General features: G+C 51.0%; 3 long non-coding RNA genes across 87 annotated transcripts in view; 2 read left to right on the top strand and 1 right to left on the bottom strand.

Moving 5' to 3' along the window:
- The window catches only part of LOC308055213, a 528,334-nt gene that overhangs the window by 235,315 nt on the left and 267,761 nt on the right, over positions 1-25,258 (bottom strand). The gene's annotated exons all lie outside the window — the stretch shown is intronic.
- LOC308055214 overlaps positions 1-25,258 on the top strand; it is a 277,249-nt gene that overhangs the window by 239,470 nt on the left and 12,521 nt on the right. The window lies entirely within an intron of this gene.
- The window catches only part of LOC308055226, a 28,388-nt gene that overhangs the window by 2,588 nt on the left and 542 nt on the right, over positions 1-25,258 (top strand). The gene's annotated exons all lie outside the window — the stretch shown is intronic.

The following is a 25,258-nucleotide window of genomic DNA, read 5'->3' as shown; positions in this document are numbered from 1 at the left end:
TTCCAGGTGTGAGGCCGGGGCCGGGCGGGCAGGGGCGGTGGGAACTGCGCCCGCAGGTGACGGAGCGGCCGCTCGCCCACGCGTGGCCGCGGCCTTCACGGCATCGGCCGGGCGGGGCCGAGGCGGCGGTGGAGGAAGCGCCGGGAGGAAACCGGCGCCCGCGGGGAGCGGGGCGAGCTGCTGGGGCCTGACCCGGTGGCCCCGGCGCGGCCTCATCCTGCCCGGGGCTCTGCCCCAGCGGCTCCGCACCGCCGGCGCCGCGCTGCCACAGCTCACGGGCCGCCCGCGGGGCCGGCGCTGCCGGGCTCTGGGACCGGCTGCCTGCACGCCTTCCCCGCGCCACTCTCACTTTGTATTCAGCTGCTGCCTCTGAGCACTGTCTGAGTTGAGGCTCCGCAGATCTGTAGGGCAGGCTTGTGCCGGTGGCACCCGTCGAGTGGCTCGCCAGGACTCTGGCTCCAGAGCGCATCTGCCTGGCACAGAAGCGCCCGGTGTGTGCCCAGGGTCCGCTGCCAGGGTGGGCCAAGCAGGGCACCACAGCTCAGGGGCTGCAGGTCCCCTTTCTCGTGCACATGCAGCTTGCTTTCCTGCTTTCTTCCATCCACCGTGTCTGCAGAGTATTCCCGTGCTGAGGAACAGGACTGGGCAGGAAGGTGCTGCCTCTGCCTCAGCCCTCTGAGGCAGGTTCCTGTGGGTCAGCAGGTGGGTTTTCCTTGAGCTTTGCCGAGCAGGTGGCTGAAGCCTGTCTGGCTGAGATCTGAAACCAAGGTTTGGATACTGCAAGCTTTACTGGCAACTATTCTTCCTGGGTGCTGAGGTCACTCAGGCACTGCTGGTGCCAATGAAGCCACTGTTGCTAGCAATGCTGGTTCATGGGCCAGCTTCCTGCCTGCCACAGTTGTGCAGTGCAGCTGATTAGGTGGCTGCCGTTACACCCCAGAAGTGACTTCGCACAGCAGTTTACTGTGCAAGATAAGGTGCAAGTGCCTGGCCCCGCTGGTGTGCGGCCCAGCATGGGTGTTGTTGGATGCAGCCCATTAGCAGGAGAGTACTGCAGGGAGTGATTCTGCGAGCAGCCTCTCGCTGCTTCCTAGAATTGCCTGCAAGGATGTCCTGGGTTGTCTGTCAGCATCAGAAATTGCCTGATCACCATGCTGCGGGGGCCACAGGGCAGCTGCAGGATGCGCAGCACAGCCATCTCCAAATCCCTGCTGCTGTCCCTGTTGCAGGGTCATTGCAATCTGCAGCTGTTCTGAAGCCCTTGAGCTCTGTTGGTTTTGCAGAGGACAGTCTGATGAGGCCTTGGTGTGGTGGGAGCCTGATGGGGAGGCTGTTGCTGGTGGGATTGTGCTGACGCCAGTGTCTGCCTCACAATACGTGGCCCCTCTCCAGCCATCTGCATCAGCAGAGAGCAAATCCCAGGGTGAGCAGCTGGTGGCACAGATGTGGGCTCCCCCCACTCCTGCCGGGGTGCGGCCCCACGCTTCCGCCCCCTTCCCCCCATCTCCTTGTGGGGACTGAACCCATACCTGGATTGGAGCTGACCAAGCACGGTGGTGCAGGAGCAAAGGCCTCTGAATGGCAGGGCAGTGGTGTTGCACTGGGGAACCAGCCCAGCTGCTCTTGACATGCAGCACCGGTGAGCAGCTGTGGGGAGCACAATCCCATCCCAGCACTACCTCCTGTGCTGGGCCCTGTGTTGGCTCAGACCTGGCCCCTGGGTGAGGGGGACTGGGCAGCACTGGTAATCCTGCTGCACCCAAGGGATTACTGCTCACTCTGTCTTGGGGGATTAAGGGATTTCGCTAAGCTGGGTTGATGCAGTCTCCTGCAAAGCAGCTTGTGCCGTGGGGGGGCTCGCTGTCTGGGGCACGATGGCCAGTGCCACGGGGCGGGGTGGTCCATGTGAGTTGTGGGAGATCCCCAAAGGAGGGTATGCTGTCAGGTCCCCTGGCAGGCTGGGGGTCACCGCCCGGGGGGAATCCCTGCCCTCTCCTTGCTGCCAGCCTGCACAGCCCTGTTCTGCCAGCAGGCCCTGGCAGGCCCCTGGGCACGGAATCAGCTGTTTTGGAGGCAGCTTGGGACTGCGGTGTGCACCAAGGGGACCAGGGCCGGAAGGCATGCTGCCAGGGGAGCTGCTGGTGACGCACCAGCCCTTTCTCTGGTGTGGTATGGGGTGAGCTGGGGCAAGTCACTGGGCCCATCTTGGGGGGCAGCTCTTCCGCAGAGCAGGAGGCTCCCAGGTTAAAGACACAGGGACAGTGTGGTGATAGCAGTGGGCCTGGAGAGCAGAGCCAGGGGCCCGGGACGGCAGGGCTCAGGCAGTGCAGCACTGAGCAGAGGCAATTAGCCCATTCCTCTGCTGAGATGTTTGGGAGCAGAGAATGATCAGTCATATTGCTGACACTCAGCAGTTACGCATCAGGGACGCAGCAGGGCCTGCGTCTCCTGGAGTGGCTGTTTCAGCCCGTCTGTGTGCTGGGCAGTAGGGCTGGGGTCGGACATTTCTGCTCTGGGCCTGAGGCTGGAGGGAGGCTGCTCTCTGGGGCCCTGCTTTCTGGCAGGCAAAAGATCAGGGCTCAGAGCCATGGTTAAGGTGACCCCAGGGTGTTTGTGAACACTCTGCCTGACCTGAGCAGGGTGTGAAGATCAAGCTGCACGTCCAGGTCGCTTAACATGGGACGTGCTGCCTGGCCCTGCTTCGGGGTGGCTGGAGCACCCATGGGTGCCCTTGCCACGTGGGGGTTGGTTCAGGCCTGGGCAGGTGCTTGCCACATCACGTGCCCAGATCAGCCTCCCTGGCTCCTCTCGCCTGCTCTTTTGCTTCCTGGCAATGCAGCAATCACCACTTCAGCCTCTGGCAAAGGGGAAGTAGCATCAAAACCAGAAGGTCGGTCACATCAGCAGAGAGTGCCTGGCTGCCCTCGTGAGCCTGAGAGCTGCCCTTCTGCATCTTTCCTCCTGTCTCCAGTTATACGGCTTGTGGGCGCCAAGGTCCCCTTCTGCCTTGCACCCTCCTGCCTGCCAGGGCGGCTTCCTCCCAGGGCGCCCTTCCCTGCTGCCTGCCTCATCAGGGCTCTTGCCTGCCTGGCTTGGGTTTCTCCTAGCTCAGCACGTCCCCGTGCTTGCCGGCGCAGGTGAGCAGAGCTTGCTGGCTCCTAGCAACCAAGATTTGGCAGCCAAGTTGTCCGTGGGGTGCTGCCTCGTGCCCCAGCAGGCTCTAGGGTTTGTTACTCATGGCCGTGCCCTACACTCGGGGATTGCTCCTGCTTTAAGGGAAAGAGCTGTCAGTCCGGTTTGGATTCACTCAGCACCTGTGGGGCTGGGGAACACAGGTGCTGCAGGGCAAGAGGGCTGTGCCTTCCCCCCAGCTCCACAGCTGGGTCCGAGGCTGGGATCCTGGGGCAGGACTTCCCCAGTTCCCAGACCCCAGGACCGCAGCAGAGCGGGAGGCATCTCCATTGCCACCAGGGCATGCCTGGAGCCCAGCCATCTGACCGGCATTGCCGGAGGACTGGCAGGAGGCGCAGCAGGCTTGCCCGTGCACAGCACGCGGGGCAGGCTGAGCCTGTCGGGGCTGTGCTGGGACTGGTGCCCGGGCCCTGCACCCCACAAGTGGGAGCCGTGGCAGCACCCCCTGCTCCCCAGGCCTCGCCAGAGCCGCCTTGTCTCTTGGTGCACCTTCCTTTATGCAGTGCTGGTTGCTACGCGACCGTCGGCTCCCGATGCTTAATGCTCTAATACGGAGAGATAAAACAGCTCTAAAAATACCCCGCTGCTGGCCCTCTGCGGGGGCAAGGGGGCTGCTGGGGGCAGGCAGCCCGGGGCGGGGGGGCTGCTGGGGAGTTCCCAAACTCCTTGTCCTCTAAGTGGCTTTGAGCCGCCGGCCAGAGCGGAGCATCGGGAGCGGAGCGGGCTGGTGTGCAGGCAGGGAGCGGCGGGGATTGGCTGGGGCTGCTGCGTGGGCTCCCGCAGCTGGAGCTCCCCTGCCAGAGCCGCCTTCCCTGGCTCCAGCCGGAGTGGGGGGTCCTCCGGCTCCCCTGCCTGCACCCTGCCCGCAGGCCCCGACATGGGGGAGCCTGCTGCTCAGCCACACGGCACCTACCAGGCCTCTGCCTGCTCCTGCCTGCCCTGCTGGAGCTGCTGGTGTCCTGCACGGGACCTCCGCAGCATGGGGACGGTCAGCGAGCTCTGTGCCTCCAGCTTCCAGGCCTTCCTTTGCCCCTCAGTGGCTGCCAAGGCAGGTAGGTGCTTCATGCCCTTCCCTCTGCTCACTGCAGGGTCCCCATTGCCCTGGCAGTCACGGCAGTGCCTGTGGCTCCAGCTCCATATGGTTCTTGCTGGCAGTGGCACAGAGAGTCCTCGCTGTCTCGCCACCTCTGTCCCCCGCACACTACCAGCCTACCCAGGCTCAGGCCTCTGCAAGCACTGAGCCCCAGCAGGACAGCTGAGCACTGGGCTACCTTGCGTGGCATTGCCCTGCACCGGTGCCCGGTGCCATGCTGGGGTGGGGGGTGCTTGGGAACTGGTGGCAGCAGCGGCTGGGAGGTTGCACGCAGCCTGGTCCTTACCTTGCCCCTTGTCTTCCTGCCCTGGGCGATGCGTGAGCACTTGGCCACCCTCGCTGCTGTAAGGGCAGCTCAGGGCAGCACTGTCAAATGGAGATCTGTGTGGGAAAGCCCAGTGCCTGCTGCACTGGCGATGCTGTTGAGGGTTGGCCGCCTGTGTGAAATGCTGCTGTCTGTGAGTTCCTGCCTGAGCATGGGACTAGGTGTGGCTGTGTGGTGGGGCATGGGGCTGTGAGACCTTCTGTGGCCAGCCCTGTGCCGTGGGCATTGTTCCTCCTGAGGCCCAGCACAGTGAGCGGAGTGGAGAGCAAGCAAGGTCCCTGCCAGGCTGTGCTCCCAACACCAGCACAGTGCTCAATGTGTGTGCATGTGGCTGAGCCAGTGCTCGCCCAGCTGCACTGTGAGTCAGGGGTCTGTGCATGGGGAGCGTGGCAGCCTGGAGCTGCCAGGAAGCGAGGCAGCAGCTGTGGATGAGGGTTCCCTGCCAGGCTCTGTGAACAGGGAGCAGGGCTGACAGGCAGGGCTGCACAGAAACAGGACGAGGCCCCTGGCTGGCTCTGGATGCAGGGTCCGGCTACCTGGGAGGGTCTTTGCTGGAAGTGTCTGTCCCCAAACTCTTCTCCTGACGCACCTCAGCTGTCGGTAGGGAAGGATGGGGCTAACGCAACCCAGGATGCACACACAACACGGTGAAAACAGGATGTGGCGCGCTGAGACGGGCAGGAAGCTTCTTAGGGCCCCATGGGCCCCCGAGCCATGGGGCATAGTGGGAGCAGGCAGTGGCACCCCACAGCAGAGCCCAGCAGCAGCCGCTGGCAGCACCCTGAGCTCATCCCCATGGTCTACCTAAACTCTGCCCTTTGCTCCTCGAGCGCAGCCGGGTGCAGGTGCAGCGTGGGCTGGTGGGAGGACTGGCTACTGCTGCAGCACAGCTGTGGGCCAAAGACAATGTGAGACTTCCGAAGCTCTCCCTCCCTTTGCTCCATTGACGGTGTTCTGGGTGCTGCTTCTCCATCTCGTGCTGCTGAGCAAGATTTAGCTGAGTCAAGGTGGCCGAGGCTCATGCAGCCTCTCCAGGCAGCTGACAGCGGGACAGGGATGTGCTGGGGTTTTGCTCCTGCTGCAGGCATGGCCTTGCAAGCCCCAGACTGTGCCACACAGTGGTCCTGTACTGAGCAGTGGGGTCTGTACAGGCACCCAGAGCAAAGGGCCAAGGTAGTGGGGAGCAACTTCCCATGAGGACCAGCATCACCCCTGGTCCCAGTTGTGGTCCCATCCGCCAGTGTGAGCTGCTGTGGAGTCTGCAGAGGGCAGCTGGCACTGGTGGTCCTCACAGCCCTCCCAGTCCTGCCTGGAGCTCAGTCCTTACAGCCTGAGCACGACCTGGACCTGCAGTGGGGGATTCTGGCAGATCTCCAGGGGAGCTGCGGGGCAGGGCCGGGGCTCTGCTGGGAGGGGGTGACCCCAGCTGGTGAAGGGGAAGGGACCCCAATGTTGCAGTGAGCTCAAGATGTGCTGGGTCAAGTGTCCTGGCAGCCTCCAAGGAAGGAATGACAGAGCCAGCCCCCAGTACCTGCCTGGCTGGGACCCCAACACATCATGTCCCCTGACCCAGGGGCCGAGAAGGGGGAGCAGTGTGCTGGCTGCCCTGTTTCCCCTCCTGGCTGGGAGCAGAGGAGTTAAGGTGCTGGCAGCCCTGGGCTGGTGGTGGCAGGAGCAGGGTGTTGAGGCTCCTGCCGAGGCCAGGATGACGCCCAAGCAGCCTTGGAGCTCATTGGCCTGGCATGGCCCTGGCACAGCCCGGGAAGCACCCGGGTGGGCAGGTGTCTGCGCCCTGAAACAGCAGCACCTCTCTGGAGCGATGGGCAGCAGGGGCATGGCTGACAGGGCCTGCCAGGATGGTGCTCAGGGCAGAGGGCAACGGTGAGCTCAGCCCGGGAGTTCAAGGAGGCTAGTGGGGCCAAGATGAGGGGGAGGCAGGGGGGCAGCTCCACGCTGCCCCACTCCTGTGTCACCCACTGTGCTAGCTTGTCTTAGGGCAGTGGGGTGGGAAGCAGAGGGCGCGAGCATGGCTTCCGTGTATCACAGGGTGCTTTGCTTTGGGTATGGTGGGAGAGGGGGAAGTGCTGCTGCTCCCAGTTGCCACAGACCCCAGGGAGCCTGGGACGGATGGACAAATCCTGTCGGTGCCCCTTGCTGCCCTCCTGCTGCTGCTGCTTCCCGGCCCCCTGCACCGGGACCCCATGCTCACAGGGAGCATACGCCAGCACTGGGATCAGCATGCGGTGGGTCGCTGTGCCCCAGCTCCTGCGCCAGGCTGAAGCCAGAGCAGCCAAGCGCCTGCCTCAGCCTCCCCATCCCCGCAGCACCACTCTGCTGCCGTGAGTCTCGCCAGCCTCTTGGGATCTGCTCAGGCTCTGCTCGGCACGGCGAGGCGGGTGCTGTGTGGAGTGCCAGGGAAGGGTTAACGCCCTCTTCCTTTCCCAGAAAAGCTCTTGCGTCTGGGGTTTCTCTTCCTCTGGCTGCTGCTGACATGGCTGGGCCGGTGTCACGAGTGCTTGCCCTTCCCCGCAGCAGCGCAGGCTAGGAGGGACCTTCCCAGGCTCCGGTACAGACCCGCTGGCCGCCTCTGCCCTGCAGAATCTCATCCTCTGCTACACCTGCCCTGGGGCCTGCCGAGACCCCTGCCCGCTCGCAGCTGGGCAGTGGGAGGCAGCGCTGCTCCTGCCTGGGCTCCCTTTGCTCTGGTTCCACCCGAGGCCGGCTTGCCTCAGGGCATGTCCAACCTTGGCACCGAATTTCACCTTCCCTGCGGCCGCAGTGTTGGGAGGGTCCTGCAGCACATGCTGCTGCTTGAGGATTTGGAGGTTTTGTGTCTGGCAATGGGCTTGCGATGCAGCTTGGCCCTCCTGCAGCAAGCCCGGGCTTGCAGTGTGTCCTGGGTGCCGGGCAGGAGGGGCCGGGCACCTGCGGGGACGGCACTGGGGTGTGCATATGGTGCTTGGATGTATTGATAAGGCAAGGCCTCTGGTATTTCAAGTTTACATAACTTTTAGCCCTGTTGCCGTGAGCGGGGTTGTCTGGTTCGTACTTGCTGGTGTCAGAGACTGAAAAGATTGGGAAGTGTTGCTGTCGTGTCTGAAGGTATGGTGTCGCAAGGCAAGGTTGCTCCAACCTTGGCAGTGGGGGAACTTTGTGAAGGAGGAAACTTGTCAGAAAGCCTGAGCGGAACCAGGGAAGTGCTGAGTCCAGAGATTTGGTTCATGTGATCACCATTGCCCCAGGGGCACGTGCAGCTCCCACTGAGGAGGCAGCAGCAGCTCTGGGAGGAACCGTGCATGGTTGAGGACAGTGCTAGTCTGAAGGCATGCTTTGTCCCTGGGTGCTGGTATGGGGCAGGCAGCCATGCTGGGGACACTCTGGGTGAGTCTGGGCTGGTGGCAGTGGTGGCTTGGAGTCCATGGTCATGGTGGCACGCAGGGCCTTGGCAGAAGGGAGCGGGAACGTTTGGGGAAGGAGAGGGCAGTGGCAGTGCCTGTCCCCAGCACCACGGGGTGTGTGGGTAGGAGGCAGCCTGAGGGCCGAGCCAGAAGCTGCTGCTGCCACCTCCCTTGGGGAGAGTGCTCTGGAGGGACAGTGCTTTGGTGTTCTCATGGGTGACCTTGGAGTTGTGTGCAAGGGAGCTGGTGGGACCCACTGGCAGAGGTGTGAGGCGCAGGCAGTAGGCAAGGGCTGGCAGCGCTGCTGGAGTGAATGTGGGTAACCCTGGGGACAGGAGGGAACAGGAATGGGATGCCATGTCACTGCAGAGTGGGAGGTCATGCACTGGGGAGCACTGGGCATGTTGCAGGAGCTGTGGGACTCGGGAGCAAGGAGGGGCATGCGGTGGCCCCAGGCTTGATCCTTGGGAGGGTGTGCCTGGCTCCCGCAGCGTGACAGGGAGGTGTAGATGTCATGGCACACAGGCGAGGTTTATCAAGAGGATGTGCCAGCTATGGGCGCTGGCTTGGAAAAATGGATTGAGCGCAGAGGGGGCTGTAAGGACAGCCAGGAGCTGTTTTTTGTTTGGGACTGACCCGGTGCAACAGAGCAACCCTCCAGATCTATGTGGAACTCATGCCATGGGGCACAGCAGAGCTACCCTGCCACAGGAGGGACTGGGACAGACAACAGCACCAGTCCAGCCAGGGTAGAGTGGAGTTAAACAGGACTTGGCAGGGCCAGGGCCAGCAGGAGGATCGCTGGAGCTGGTCCAGGGGCCATGCTGGTCCTCTCTGCCCGAACTACCCAGCCGCCTCGGGCTGAATCAGCTGGAACTGGCGGTGCCCAGTTACTCCACTGCCCAGTTACCCCACTGCAGCCACTGCTTGGCGGGGCGATGCCCTGGCTCTCGCATTCCTCGCATGCCATCGGTGGCACTTAGCTGCTGCGTGGGGCCAGGGATGCTGATCGCCAGCCCTGCTCCCCCGGGCACCCAGCAGCTCCATATCCCAGCTCCTGACAGGCCCCAGGCTGCTGGCCGGGAGCAGAGACTGTGCCTGGAGCCTGGCAGGGACAATTCCCATGGCGACGCATGCTGACCTGACCATGTCTCTGCTCAGTGCCCAGTGACCTGACCCCAGAGGAGTGCCAGGAGCTGGAGAACATCCGACGCCGCAAGCAGGAGCTGCTGGCCGACATACAGGTGTGATGCTGAGGGCCACTGCCCGCACGTGCAATCCCCCTGTCCTGAACGCAGCTGTCCCCTGGGAGGGAGGGGACAATCTCCCTGCCTGTGTCACTAGGCAGGGTCCCTGCAGCCCTATCCAGGGTCCCTTGCCCCGCTGTAGGAAAGGTGAGGCAGGGAGGAGAGGCTGCCCTGGCTGGGGATGTCTGTAACAGCCATGAGATTGGGGTGCAGCACCGCAGACCTGCAGAGCCTGTGCAGGAGCAAGCCCAGGCAGGGCTGTGGGTCGGGTTTGTGCTCCCGTCCCCTTTCCTTGCCAGCCCCTGGCTCCTCGCATCCCATGGGGGCTCTCATGGACCTTTTGGGGCAGAATATAGAGCTACTGGAACTGCAGGGCAGGGTGGGCTGGGCCGGCGGGGTGAACGCCAGCGGCTGCTGCAGGGAGCCCATGACCTGCTTGCCCAGTGGTGCTGCCTCTGCAGGGCCCCAGGGCTGGGGAGAAGGTCCCAGTGGGGCATGTGGGCCTGGGCTGGCAGCTGACCTGCCCTGCAGCCATGGCTTCTCCTTGTGCCCTGTGTGCTTGTGCCATTCCCTGTGGACTGGGGCACCGGCGTCTCCGTACCAGCCCCTCCCTGGCACAGGCAGGGACTGTGTTTCAGGGCCAGGCCACTGCCCTGGCAAGTGACTGCGAGGTCAGTGCTCATCTGGGACGCTTGTCAGTCATGTCCCTGATTAAGGCAGCAAAGGCTAATTATTGCCATATGCTGGGCATGATCTAAAGGGATCAGGGGGAAATTTTGTTAAACTCTGAATCTCTTCCTTCCTGTACACTCAGAGCATGGCGAAGGTGCAGGGGGATTAGCAGCCAGGTGCAGCCAGCCCCTCTGCAAGTGCCCCCCCCCCCCCGAGCTGGCTCAGTCCCAGGGCAGCCCGCGGGTGGGAAGGGGGGCGGGAAGGAGTGGCTTTTTACCCATGACTTTTTTGTGAGACAAGTCTCACAGGTAAAAAAAGTCTCATGGTTAAAAGGCTCATGGGTGAAAAGTCTCAGAGGTAAAAATAGTCTCACGGGGAAAAATTCTCTTGGGTAAAAAAAGTCTCCCGGGTAAAAAGTCTGACGGGTAAAAGAAATCTCACAGCTACCAAGTCTCACGGGAAAAAATGCCTTACGAGTAAAAACATCTGACGGGTAAAAGAAGTCTCAAGGGTAAAAATCTCTCATGGGTAAAATATCTCAAGGGAAAAAAAAGTCTCATGGGTAAAAAGTCTCACAGGTAAAAAACGTCTCACGGGCACAAAAAGTCTCAAGGGTGAAAAGTCTGATAGGTAAAAAAAGTCTCACAGGTAAAAAAGTCTCACGGGTAAAAAAAGTCTCACACGTAAAAGAAGTCCGACAGGTAGAAAAGCCTCACAGGTAAAAAAAGTCTCATGGGTAAAAAAGTTTATCAGGTAAATAGTATCACGGGTAAAAAAACTCTCCCGGGTAGAAAAATTCTCATGGCTAAAAAGTCTCACAGGTAAAAAAAGTCTGACGGGTAAAAAGTCTCACGGGAAAAAAAGCCTGGCGAGTAAAAAAATCTGATGGATAAAAAAGGTCTTATGGGTAATAAGTCTCACGGCTAAAATGTCTCACGGGTAAAAAGTCTCACGGGTAAAAATTTTCCTGGTAAAAATGTCTGACGTGTAAAAAAATGTCTGACAGGTAAAAAAAGTCTCACAGGTAAAAAAGGTCTCACGAGTGAAAAAAGTCTCACGGGTAAAAGAAGTCTTGGGTAAAAAGTCTCACAGGTAAAAAAAGTCTCACGGGTAAAAAAACATCTGACGCGTAAAAAAACAAAGTCTCAGAGGTTAAAAGTCCCATAGGTAAAAAATGTCTCACGGGAAAAAAAGCCTGATGAGTCAAAAAAGTCTGATGGGTAAAGAAATCTCATGGGTAAAAACTCTAACGGGTAAAATAGTCTCACAGGTAAAAAATGTCTCACGGGTAAAATAAATCTCACGTTTAAAAATTCTCGCGTGTAAAAAAAGTCTCATGGTTAGAGAAGTCTTACTGGTAAAAAAACTCTCAGAGGTGGAAAAATTCTCATGGGTAAAAAGCCACACAGGAAAAAACGTCTCTCGGGTAAAAAAAGTCTCACGGTAAGAAAAGTCTCAGGGGCCACAAAAGTTCACGGGACAGTAGTATCACAAGTAAAAAAAGTCTCATGGGTAAAAAAAGTCTCAAGAGTAAAAAGTCTCATGGGGAAAAATGTCTCATGGGTAAAAAGTCTCACGGGTAAAAAAAGTCTCTAGGGGTAGATAAATTATCACGCGTAAGAAGTCTCAGGTAAAAAAAGTCTCACAGGTAAAAAAAGTCTCAGAGGTAAGTAGTGTCACGGGTAAAATGTCTGACGAGTAAAACGTCTGACGGGTAAAACAAATCTCACGGGTAAAAGGTCTCGCAAGTAAAAAAAGTCTCATGGTTAAAATTCTCATGGGTGAAAAGTCTCACAGGTAAAAATAGTCTCACGGGTAAAAAGCCTCAAGGGTAAAAATCCTCATGGGTAAAAAAAGTCTCACGGGTAAAAAGTCTGACGGGTAAAAGAAATCTCACAGCTACCAAGTCTCACGGGAAAAAATGCCTTACGAGTAAAAACATCTGATGAGTAAAAAAAGTCTCAAGGGTAAAAACTCTCATGAGTAAAATATCTCACGGGAAAAAAAAGTCTCACGGGTAAAAGAAGTCTCAGGGGAAAAAGTCTCACAGGTAAAAAAAGACTTTTTTTACGCATCAGACTTTTCACCCTTGAGACCTTTTTTACCCGTGAGACGTTTTTTACCTGTGAGACTTTTTCCCCATGACTTCTTTTACACATGAGACTTTTTTTACCTGTGAGACTTTTTACCCGCGAGACTTTTTACCCGTCAGACTTTTTTTACCTGTGAGACTTTTCTACCTATCAGACTCTTTTCACCTGTGAGACTTTTTACCCATGACCTTTTTTACCCGTGAGAATTTTTTTACCTGTGTGACTTTTTACACATGAGAATTTTTCCACCTCTGAGAGTTTTTTTACCCTTAAGACGTTTCTAGCCATGAGACTTTTTTTACCTGTGAGAACTTTTAAACAAGAGATTTAGTTTACCCATGAGACTTTTTAAGCATGAGACATTTTTCCCCATGAGACTTTTTACTCATCAGACTTTTTTTACCCATGAGACTTTTTTTACTTGTGATACTACTGTCCCGTGAACTTTTGTGACCCCTGAGACTTTTCTTACCGTGAGACTTTTTTTACCCGAGAGACTTTTTTTACCTGTGTGACTTTTTACCCATGAGAATTTTTCCACCTCTGAGAGTTTTTTTACCAGTAAGACTTCTCTAACCATGAGACTTTTTTTACACGCGAGAATTTTTAGATGTGAGATTTATTTTACTCGTGAGACATTTTTTACCTGTGAGACTTTTTTACCTGTTAGAGATTTTACCCATGAGATTTCTTTACCCATCAGACTTTTTTGACTCATCAGGCTTTTTTTTCCCGTGAGACATTTTTACCGTTACAGGTTTTTACCCATAAGGCTTTTTTTACCCATCAAACTTTTTTACCCATGAGACTTTTTTTACCTGTGAGACATTTTACCTGTGAAACTTATTACCCGTGAGACTTTTTTTACTCGTCAGACTTTTTTTCCCGTGAGACGTTTTTTCCCGTGAGAATTTTTACCCGTGAGACTTTGTACCTGTGAGACTTATTTACCCATCAGACTTCTGCCCATGAGATTTTTTTTACCCGTGAGAATATTTACACTTGAGGCTTTTTACACATCAGAATTTTGAACCATCAGACTTTTTTACCCATGAGACTTTTCTTAACCGTGAGATTTTTTTTATCATGGGAATTTCTACTTGTGAGAATTTTTACCCGTAAGACTTTTTTTACCCATGAGACTATTTACCTGTGACACTTTTTTTACCCATGAGACTTTTTTTACCGCAACCTGAGCTTTTTAACACAAAAATTTCAACAAGAACATCTTTCTAGTTTAGGTCTCAAGTTTTTTTCCTATCCTTTTCTGGAGCCATAATCAAAGATCAGGTGATGTTAATCCCGCACTCTCTCTAGTGTTAGTACCATAGGATCCCGAGGGGGTACTAATCCACAGTCCTTTTGCCACTTTAGGTTTGTCCCGTAGGACGAAGGACATGTCTGCATACGATACTTCGTCCCATTTTCCCTCTCTTCTCAGAAACAACATTAATTGCAGGAGAGTGTTATAATCTAACGTTCCTCCCTCCTGAGGCCATTTCGCATCACTCCCCAATTTATACAAAGGCTACCACTGATTACAATATTTAATCAATTTAATTCTATTTTCGGTACCACCCTGTCCTACGATATCCCTCCAATGTTTTAATATACAACCCAAGAGCGATTTTTCACAGGGCTTACTCCTTCCATTTCCTATTTCACAATTTTAATCACTTTGTTTTTCTCCGGCCACCTTGACATGCGGAATTAGACTCTATAACTCGAAAGTTGTAAAGTAGGTATGTTTATTGCGTGCAGATGCACGGGGGATGGCTCCTCCACAAGAGTGCATACCTGAAGTGAAGAACCATCTCACATTTATACAATAAAAGAAATGAATATTCAATTAATGCCTAAACATATTCGTTACCTAAACCTGCTTACTCTCGCTTCGTATGTTAATTAGCTTATCAGTCCATTGCCTGGAATGTGGTGGTCTTGCAGGTTTGTAGGTGATTCATGTTCTTGTGACCATCTGATCTTCTCCAGCAAGAAAACTTAGCACTCCCTTCCTCTAGATAACATTGAAATGTCTCTCATCCTTTTCTCATTCTTTTTTAAAATAGCCCCTTTGTTAGAGGAAGAAGGTTAGGTGTCTCCTCAAAGCTGTGTGACTATGTGACCAGACACCACACCCATGACCAGGCACCATACCCTCATTCCTTGAGCAGACATATACAATCACAATCGATGTGCATTGTCCCCATTTCACACTATTTCTCCATATCAAGACAATAAAGGAGTTAAAAGAGGAGCCAATGTGTCCCATTCAGTATTCTCTGTGTATCTGCGTGCACCGCTTCCCCTGTTTGGTTTCTGATCTAGACGGGAAGGACAGGAAGGGTGTAAGGACATTGCAACTCTCAAGAGAGAAGATAGGCTTTTGTGCTGGCTTCCCCCAGTTCTGAGCTCTTTGGGGCTTAAATCTCCCCAGAATGGGTGTGATGTTGAGTTTGTCTACTCCAGGGCAAATGGAGAGGAGGAGGGGCGCCTGGAGGGAGGACCACTGGCGCAGGGGACACCCTGAGCATCAGAAGTTGTTGGAACCACTGATGACTAGAGCTGTGAACAGGGGGGACCTCTCAGATTTATCTGCATGGGGTACCCCAGTTGCTGGGACATACAGTAAGCAGAGATTGTGCCGTGTGGTCGGAGGGTGACTTGGTTTGCAAAGGGGGAGCTCAGGCCAACCCCCTGCAAGGCAGGTAGAACTGCAGATCCTCCCTGTGCTTCGTGTTCACCTTGCCTATGACAACCTGCCGCAGAAAAGCTGAGCACAGCCCTTTGCTGACGCCCAGCAGCTTGTGCTCCCTCTGAAATTTTTTTGGTTGATTGTCATTTCATGGAGAGCTCTATTGTCCCCCAGCCAGGGATACTGCAGCAATAGCAAACCAGGACTTCTAGTTACTCCCCTGAATGCCTGCCTTCCTGCCCCCTCTGCATCTCCACAGCTCTCACAGAGGAGAGGTTGCCAGTGGTGCCTTCTTCAGGCAGGGCACATCTGCAGCTTCCATTGAATACCCTCCTTTCCTCTGAAAGCCCTGCCTCTTTCTGGCGCATGGGGTTTGCTCATTTCCATGGGCGCTTTTGCAGGTGGTGGTGACATGGGAAGGAAAGGGACATACAGTGCTGGAGGTAAAGAGCCGCTCGGCTTCTGTTTACACCGTGTTTGTACAGCTGAGGTGGATACAAATCAGGGGCGGCTTTGCTGGAGAACTTTGCCAGGGATATAACTGACTGCCTGTTTGGGAGTCCCAGAGCAGCACGTTCGGTAACAGGAGATCGCTGCGCTGCCTGCCCTTGCCGTTGCTCTTGCGCATGCGGCAGTAAATACCTCCTCTGCACAAAACCGAGTCCGGGTAGAGTCCATGGAGACAGTTTTGGTAAGAATCCCAGATGCTGCAGAAAAGCAGTCTGAGGGCTCAGCTGAGCTGTACTGCTTCAGAAGGGAGATTAGCCATAGATACGTACGTGCTTTCTTTCTCAAAGAGGGGAAAGATGGTGTGGGATAGTCCTTTGCTCAGTGGTCCTGTGGGCATGTGTACTGGAGAGGAGCCATCACAAGCCACCTCTTCCTGAGCAAGCCACCACTGTGGGAGGCACTGAGATGCTCAGCAGAGGCAGTTTAGGAGCGACAGGCGTGGCTGGTGATCTGTCCCGCTGCTTGGAGGTAATCCCCTCCATACAACCCTGAGATGCAACGTAGCCAGCTAGAAGGAATCCCAGAAGAGATGGACAAAAAGATGAACACTTGCAGGTATTGCTCCCCAGCAACATGTGAAAAAATTCATCAGCAGTACATATCCTGGCATGTATCCGTTCATATGGAAGGTGAATATTTATGGTTTTTAGTGTAAGTCAAAAGTTGTTGGACAGTCTGTTTTGCTTTGGAACAAAACCATAAAATTAAATTGCGCAAAGCAACCCGTGTTTCAAATCCGTGGACAAGGTGAAATGCCATGTGCATGAGAGCGTTTCTCATCAGCGCGGATCTTTGCTGTCTCTAAAGCAGTGCAGGCTGGGGCTGTGGGTGCTACTGGAGATATGCAGCCCGCCTGCACTGTAGGAAGGTCATTCTGGTCTGACTGTCAGATGGAGCTGTATGTTGTACAATATTGTACGTGTTGTGCCAAGCTTTCTGCAGGTAAAGAAAGAAGCAGTCATGTATTTGACAACAGCGATCATAGGTGATGCTGTGAAGAGATTCAGGGAAAATCTGTGGCACATGTGATTTTGACTGCAACCAAGCTGTAGTTCTGACTTGTCTTGGTCACTTTAATTAGTAATGTGTCATTAATTTAAAAATAACCAGTGCAGTTAAAGAGCATGGGTGTTGGTCAGAAATGCCTGGTTTCTCATGTGTAAATTCACCAAGTCAGACGCACTGATGCAAGTGCCTGGATGAATCGGTGAAACGGGGCTGGGCTACCCAGGGTTGGCACGGGCAGCGTGTGCAACACGTAGTTGTTTAGGCAATAGCTCTAATTCAGAGTTATGATGGAGGTGCTGAATGTGCTTGGTTTTGAAAGCACACAGTCTTCGTTAGCTTCATCGGAAACTGCAGGATTCTGCTGTGCAAATCAATGAAACTGTGAGATACAATCCACTGTTCAGGAAAGTCAGAACATGTTTTTAAGGAAGTCTCTGTTGGGAGGTAAAACCTCTGCTGAAGCAATAGCAGTGATGGAGCATGTGTAAAAGAGCCTAGGGAGACCTGCAGCCTTCTGGAGCCAGGCAGAATATTTAGGTTTGCATAACGCCGTCCAGCTTTACTCCCAGCACTGCTGTGAAGTGTCGCACCTCATCTGAAACCAGCAGGCAGGGAAATAGGGAAGTGATTCTCCCTTCCAAGCCCTGAGGAGGAATGTGGCCTCTAGAAATGCTGAGGGACTTGGTACTTTATGCAGTAAGATTTGCACATGTATTTTGCCAGAGATACTGAGGCTAGAAAAACGTGGCAAGCAATCATTCTATGTTCAAGATACCCATCATTATAAATTATACATATAAGCACTTTTCAGCTGCAACGCTAGGACTCCTGGAATAAAAAGGCTTTCAACACCAGCTGTTTCCCTTTGAACTGGTGGAAATTAAGTGTCAGGTTTACCTGCTCTTCTGCTGTCAGACAAATGGCGTATGAAGTGAGTTGGGAGGAGGTATGAAGATGCACAAAAACCTAGGTGAGCTGAAGACGACCAGATGTCAAGTTTACAATCTGCATTATCTGTGCTCCTGGGAGCTTGGGAGCCCAAGCCTGTGTGCCACCTCCTCCCGGGTGGGCTTCCTAGTGAGAGGATCCTTAGCCCGAGTGGGGCGGCTGTGGTTTGTCTGTGAACCTGTGGGCAAGGGTCAGGAGGGAGAGGAGAGCCTGATGGGGAAGAGCCCATTTGTCATGTCAGAAGCAGATGGTCCCTGTGTGAGGCCACGTGACACCAGCCCCCTGGTTCCCGTGAGAGTTGCCCCCCTGAGTGCAAAGTGCCAGGGCCGGGAAGGCTGGGCTGGGGCTGTGTGGGCGTTTGTGTCAGTCCGTGAGTGACCTCTCCCTGCCCCTCGCCTTCCCAGCTCAGCCTGAAATGGGTTTTGCTCGTCTGTTGCATGCTGTAAAAACTGCTGGGTGCTCAGGGAGCAGGGAAGCAATGGCAGCTGCTCTCATGTAACCCACCCGCTGTCACCCTGGGATGTGCCATGTTATGTCAGCGTCACTCCAGTCTGTGAGCAGCAACTGATATACCGACAGAGAAGGAAGAAGAAACCCAGTGTGTAACTCTTCTGGAGAGCAGCCAATAGCACTTGTGCTCTGTTTGTCTTGTTCCATGTCAGTAATACATCTATATAACTTTTCGTAGTGATTTTTTTTTTTTTTTCTTTTCTACAAGATCACTTCTACAGGATCCGTATCGCAATGTCTGGAAGTAAAATTCAGTTTTCCAGCAACATCAGTGGGTCTTCTGCTCAGGCGTCTATTGTCAGGGCAGCAGTTTGACTGAAATACTCTGTCTAGATCCATGTCTAGAGACACATTTGTGCCGTGCAAGGAATAAAGCTGGGGTCTTCAAGATTTCAAGCCTGTGACTTTGTTGTTTGTGATTTTCTGTGCACAACACATAGGGAAACTGAAGTTGCTGGAGGAATACTGTGTGGCGCACAGTGTGTCAGAGATACAGAGGTGTATATCTATGTATGAGAGAGAGAGGTTGTGCATGTTTAAGAAATAGGAATGGCCTATTTGTGACCATATATAGCGATTTTCAGCAAATTTCCCGTATACATTAAGAAGTATAATGCCCTGGAAGAAAGGAATTCACACAGATGCATCTTAAATCTGTATTATGATAATTTTCTCTCTAGGAGTGCACAAATTTGAGGGGATGTTTTATTTTGTGTTAAGATTTTTGTCACAAGTAGGATGATTCAAGATGCACTCTAGGTGTAAATAAGTAGTATTAAGTCATGCTGGTTATAAAAATGTGTGGTTTTTCACTGCACGTGAGAACTCAGGATCTACCTTTCATATATCATCAGCTGAAAAAGAAGACATGAAGGATGCCATTGAATATTGTGGGGTGTGGGTATGTGGGTATGTAAACCCAAATATTTTGGATTACAGTCTGATTCAGTAAGTTGTACTATACACTAAGGTAAAGAAAACTTACCAGTCAGTGAATAATGCTGAAGGGATGTCCTGTAGGTGAAGGCTGTATTACAGTCTGAAGTAAAGTTGGATACAGTCGTCTTATGGTGGGGTAAAATCCTTGTCACTATGTCGGATGCTTGCTGTTACACTGATTTGTTTTCAGCTCGTTTGCTTAAATTTTGAGCGGTGTTTTTCCTCTTGTGCACTGCTGAGAAACAGTGCAGGCAAATGCAGGGGGTTTTGCCTTGCAAAACACACGTTCAAGTGAAGAGGGAGATTTGTCTATAATACGCTGATCTGATTGATTAAACATGCCAGTCTTCCTCTTTGTAAGAAAATGATCAAAGAGAATGCCTTGAAATGTGGTGATCTTTCTGATGCTGCCCCAGCCTTTGCAAAATAAGCTCTTGTTTGGTCATGTGAAGTGTTTTAAAAGGGTTTTCTCAGAGGGTATCCTAGAGGGGAATAAGGCAGGCGTCCTGCTTGTGTTGGGCGTGCGGGGCAGGGCTGCACAGAGGGGTCTGGCGTCCTCTGGAACACCCGAAGGGACAGCATAGCAAATTATTTCCAGCCCACAGCCAGGCATCACGAGAGAGGGACATGCCTAATTCTAGCAGGCAAAGCACAGGACTTAAACCTGTTGCAAGGTGGTAGTAGTTGGCCAGTAAGCTTGGGAAGGGGGAGGGTGAGACAGGTGGTGTCTGGCTGAGGTGCTCCTTCCCTCTTGTGAGCAGAGGGGTCTTTGCCGCGGGAGAACAGGGCCTGGCTGACAAGAGAGGAGCACGAGGAGCATGACGGTCTCAGCCCGCTGGGACACCAGGGCTGCAGGCCCTGTTCAGAAGGCACCACGAGCCGAGGAGGCGTGTGGGGAGGGAGCGTGTGGGCAGGACTGTGACACGGGGCAGAAGCAGTCGGAGCTGTTGAGAAAGAGCGTGGGGACAGGGGCTTGAGGCGGCTGGGTAAGGTTAAGGCATGGTGCGGTTTTCCTGCAAGCTTGGGTTCCTGATTTCTGGGATGAGGGCAGGAGCAGACAGGTTTCCCTAATAAATCCTTTCCTTTGCACCTTGAAATGGAATTTATTACTTCTGAAGCTTGGGTGAAGAAATAATCCTCCCTTAGCCAGTTCTCTGTGTGGTGAACGGTAAAAAGCTTGTCATGTTCATTCCCCTTGGGTTAGCTTAGACGGCTGGGGACTGTAAAATGCCAGACAGTAGAGTGCAATGGAGGGAGGAGGGTGGGTGAGAAAAGTGTTGGCAGTTTTAATGAAAAATGGTATTAAAGCAAAAAAACGTGAAAAATAAACATACTCTGTGACAAATGCCGGCAGTTACAGAAAGCAAGCAGGCTAAAAGGTAAAAGCAACCCTAATGCCTAGGCAAATCTAACCCAAGAAACTGTTGTTTCCAAGTCCTTCTCTTGTTAAGAAGATGGTGTGCAGTGAACCTTTCATTTACTATCCTTGATTTTTATTATAAAAATGGCTTTCAGAATGCCTTATTTCTATTACAGGATGAGTTTGCAACATAAATTGCATAGATTAACTGTAATGTTTTTTCTTGATAATCTTTCTGTCTGTACCTGTTTACTTCAGGATAAATATATTTTAGAAACTACCAACTTGATAGAAAAAACAGCACATGAAAATCACACTGATAAGGCAGAAATTTTACATCAGAAAATGAGGAATTGCACAGTGCTGACAAGCAGTTCTAAGTCCAAAACCTTGGAAAGAAAGAGATGCAAGAATGTGGGTTGAAAATGAGAAGAGGGAATTGAAAACAAGTTTTAAAAGCGTTACAGCAGAACTAAAGCAGCTGCTTGGTGAAATTAATGAAACTGGGAAAACTACTTCCTTTGTGGAAGAAATGTCAGAAGATGGCTTCAGTGCTGAGCTAAAGAGTTCTCATGTTGTTTCGTCTCATGCAACAGAATCAAGTAACAGCTTAGAAAGTAAAGGTGAATTTGGAGACATTAAACTTATGCTAGGTGGGAAAGTACCCAAAATGGAAACTGTAATCCGAGTCTTGGTGTCCTTTCTGATCAAGATAAGTGAAATGCAAACAGGGAAGATACCTGGAGTACAGATGAAGGAGATTGCACAAATAATATCAATGATACAAAGATGCCTCTAGCAAATACAGAGAGAAAAAAAAAAGCCTCCTATGGAAATGGAAGAGAATGAAACTGGAAGTAGTAGAAATGCAGTGGGGGGTTGTGAATACTTCCTGAGATACAGCTTAAAACCCAAGTCTTTTGGATGACGTTTCTAGTATTATTCTTAAAATAAGACCAGTTTCTACACGTGATGAAAATGCACTTTTTGTAACAGAGAGGGAACTTGGAAAAGACTCTGGATTTAGTGATGATTTTCCCAGGGACTGCTTTATTGACAACAAAATAGGAAAAACAGAAATGGAAAGTCTTTTTGCGAATGCTCAGCAATCATGTGCCATGCTGAAAAGGAATCTTGATGAAGAACTAAAACAAGATATGGGAAGATTTAAGGGTAAGGTAGGAATGCTGCAAATAGTATTCCTGGGTTTGGAGAAAGAGAAGGTACAGCTGCCAAAAGAGGTAGTTCACCTGCTGCTCTTTATTATTTAATCTCGCTCCGGATCAATGGTCCTATTCACTTTAGCTATTTGTCATGAAGGGAAGATGCTTCCTACAAATTAGGTTTTCTTCTAATGGAAATAGGTGACTTGTGAATAAAGAGGGCAGTGGAGAGTTGTCTTTTTCCCCATTTTTGGAAAATTGAATGCATTATTGTTCCAGTTTAACAGCAGGTGGCACTCGGTTCCAGTGCAAATAGTTATCACTTTATTGCCATAAAAAGAAATCCATATAAATATGTCGGTTCTGATTCTGAATCAAAGAATGAAAATAGCTTCTGAACAGGGTCTTGACTAATAATTCATGTGCTGTGATATCTGCGTGGTGTGTCTTCATTGTCTTTCGTGAAAATTCCTCTTTCCTGTGAAACCAGTTGTGTTTGTGGGTTTGGGATCTTTTTTTTCTTTCCTCCCCTTGTTCAGGGAGCAGTAGCCCAGCACAGTTCCACTTGATTTTTTTCTGGTGGTGTTACAACTAACACTGCAGTCCTTCTAACTGTCCATCTGTAATGCTTTCACTTTTTTGTTGTTCATGTTTTAAGATACACTATTGTTTTCTTTCTAAGGGCTGTATTTTTGTTATGTCTTTCATGATGAGTGAATTTGAAGAACTCTCAATGACAAATAATACAATTTGTAGTGTAATTTTGTGAAAATGCTTCTCTGTGGATTAAAAAAAGATATCATTTTATATTATTTAAGGGGTGAACCCTGAATTAATCCATCTTGGATGTGGTGTTTCTGTCTTCTAGAAATACTAAGAAATACATGAAGCTTAACTTTGTTTTTATAGGTTGAGAAGAAAAAAGCAAACAAAGATGTTCAAGAGCACAGGCGTTGGCAAAACAGGAATGTCTGGATAAATTAAATACACCACCAGGCAACATCACTAATTGGCAAATGAAGCAAAAGATTACTCTAAGGAAGAATGTGTGTTTGAAAATGGAGAATAAAAACACGATAGAAGAAAAAGACAAAAAGAGTTTTTCATCTGGGGAGCACTCAAAATTGATTAAAATGCCAACGAAAGGGTAAGCTAAGGAAATAATCTCTAATTCTTATTTGTAGTGCTATGTAAGTGTCTTAGGTTTTCTAATACTGTAGTAGTTGAAGTAGTTTCCCCAGTGGTGAAAGCCATAGTGAGTAGTCCACTGCTTCTCAAAAAGTGAAGAAAATTTCTTTTTAGAAAACACGAAGCTGACGATGGAGGTTCAATTTTATTGCCTGCTCTTAAAAAAGAAAAGGGAAAAAAAAAAGAAAACAAAACCCACCCAAATTCCTGTGATTTACATGTCAATACTGAGGCAAAATGCATCTTCCAAACCAGAAAGATGCATAAGGAATGTTGAAAATAAAACTTACTGATAAAAATTGCCCTGAGAGCTGGAAGCAAGTTTGGATTTTTGTTGTATTTTGGGTTTTTTGGCAAATCTGATGCATATGAAGATTCTTGTTCTTTTGTGTGACCACACTAACTGATGTGCTTTGTGTTGACAAACACTTCTTTTTTGTTTAGAGTGCTTTGAACATGCTGGCCAAGTCAACAATAAGGTCACGTGCACAAATTCTGATTAATTACATGAGTGTGTGCACAGGCATAGAAGTATTACATGTGTTTAAAAAGGACGAGGAGAGACTTACAGAAAAGCAAAATTACTCTTTCACTGCAGGTATCTCAGGATTTTTTGCCCTGCTCCCCGCTCCAACTTTTCTCTCGCAGCTGTGTACCCTCCTGACTTCTTGCCCACCCTGAACTTACTTGTGTGGGTTGTGGCAAAGTGAGAAAGAGAAGTTGTTGACGCTGTTCAGCCTTAGCTAAAAATCTGGTGTGTTATCAACACTGTTTTGGGCAGAAATCTAACACACAGCGCTGTGTGGGCTGCTGTGAAGAAAATAAACTGCATCCCAGCCAGACGCAGGACACCAGAGAATCCAAAATTACAGTTCTTTGACCTGTAGGAGAAGGATTCTCAGTATTGAAGAGAGCTAAACCCCTGGTATTAAACAGGGAATGCACGTAAGCGTATAGCTACATGTCTGTAGCTGTAAGATTTCTGTCACTTTGTGTGAAGCTGAGAGAATAGTTATTTCAACTATTTGCTTAATATCTTGTGGAAAAAATAGCCTTCCAATAGACATAATGGTAGACAATAACTTTTTCAGTCTCCAACTACATCTAACAAAGTTGTTATACTACATTTTAGTTTAATTCATTTCTGCAATGAAGTTTTCAAAGCAACTGTAGTGTTATTCATAATCAATGTAAGCATTTCAGTACTGAAATATATTTCTGTTTTCTAGACCTGCAGCAACAACCAGGAGTGAAAAGAACAAGGTACTGTAAAACTGGTTTCTTGATAAACGGTTTCTATCAGCTTTTAATCACTTAGATGGGAACTGTGTTTACATCGTTGTGATAAATAACTTAGTCCCAAAATAGGTTTACAATCAAAGTTTGCAATTTATTAAGCAAATAGAGGCAAGCAAACAGCGCTGGGTGCACTGGGAGTCTCCGCTCCACCAAGACGCGTGCTGTACAAAGTTTATTTTTGGTTTATATTTCCTAAACCAATACATATTCATAGCTATTTCTAAGAAAGGGTCGGTTTATGTAAATGGATCCTTGGAATAGGCGTGTACTTCGTGGCGCATGCTCTTTCTATCTCCGAGGGTCTTCTTAAGCCCTGTCTGGTGGTCGGTGGATGAAGTCAGCAGTCTTCCTCGGCTCACCCTTAGGATGACCCTAGATTTTACGCATGCGCCCTGTAAACTTCTCTTACTTAACACTATGCTGTTAGCACCTCAGCCTGCGTATCAGGGTGTGTAACCAGATGTCCTTTTTAAGATACAGAAATTAGGTATGTAGCCAGATGTTCTTTGCAAGATACAGGAACTATATACATTGATCACTCTGTTTTTCTTAAGCGTGTGGTTATACAAGGTAAGACAGAAGGTTACATTTCATCATGTGGTCCTAGCATTGTTCTATATTGACACGAATCAAATGAACACATTTCACACAGGGAAAGCGGCTGTGAAGAGGGAGAGCAATTTAGTGGGGCAGAAGGTTTTAGCCCAGCCACAGGGTGGGAGTGGGCCAAACCAGGGGAAGTGGTACAGGCTCCCCTGCGCGAGACTGTGGGAAATGAAGGACTCATTACAGTGACGGTCCGGTTTTCAATAACAGAGTTGAAGAATTGCAAAGCAACCGCAGGAAATTACTGAGACAACCCTGAGAAGGTGGCTGGTGTTTTTGAAATAATGATGGTTAAAACACAGGATCCAGAGTGTAAGGAAATGGAGGCAGTACTGCAGATTTTGTTTGATAGTAGTGAGAAGGAGATGATTTGTCAAGCAGCTAGAATACATGTGGAAGCTGAGGTTAAAACAGGAACTGTGGAGCATCATTTCCCCTGTTGGTCCGAACTGGGACCTGCAAATTAACGGACCCAGGCAGCTTTGGACTCGGTATCAGAAAGGGATTATATTTGGCATTCAGAATGCTGTGGCTAAGGCAATAACCATGTCTGAATGGTACAAGGCTAGGCACGATAGCCAAGAGCCCCCTACAGATCTGCAGAACAGAATGAAGGAGGTAGCCTGCAACTCTACAAGTATTGACCCTGAATCTTAAGAGGGATGAGATCAATTGGCCCCTCTATTGGTGGGCCAATCCTGGGATGGTATTAGAAGAAGATTACAAAAGTTAAAAGGAGGTGATTGCTCAAGATAGGGGAAAGCTGTTGGATGTTGCTTGGATTGCATATCATCATAGAGAGTCAAAAGGGAAGAGTAAATTGTTGCTTGTTGGCGGTATCAGAGCAAAATAGTAGGGTGAGGGCAAGGGCCTGAGGATGGGGCAGAGCCCCGAGAGGGGGACTGCGGCCCAGCCCTCGGTTGGGTGATAATGAGTGTGCACAGTGCAAAAGGGATGGGCATTCAGAAGAAGACCATCTGCTTAAGGATTGGAGCCCCTCTGCCCCTTTGCT

Source organism: Falco punctatus, assembly GCF_963210335.1.
Source record: "Falco punctatus genome assembly, chromosome: 18".
NCBI classification, from domain to species: domain Eukaryota; kingdom Metazoa; phylum Chordata; class Aves; order Falconiformes; family Falconidae; genus Falco; species Falco punctatus.
Note: the sequence above shows the minus strand (reverse complement) of the source record. Positions and strands in the feature narration are given on the sequence as shown.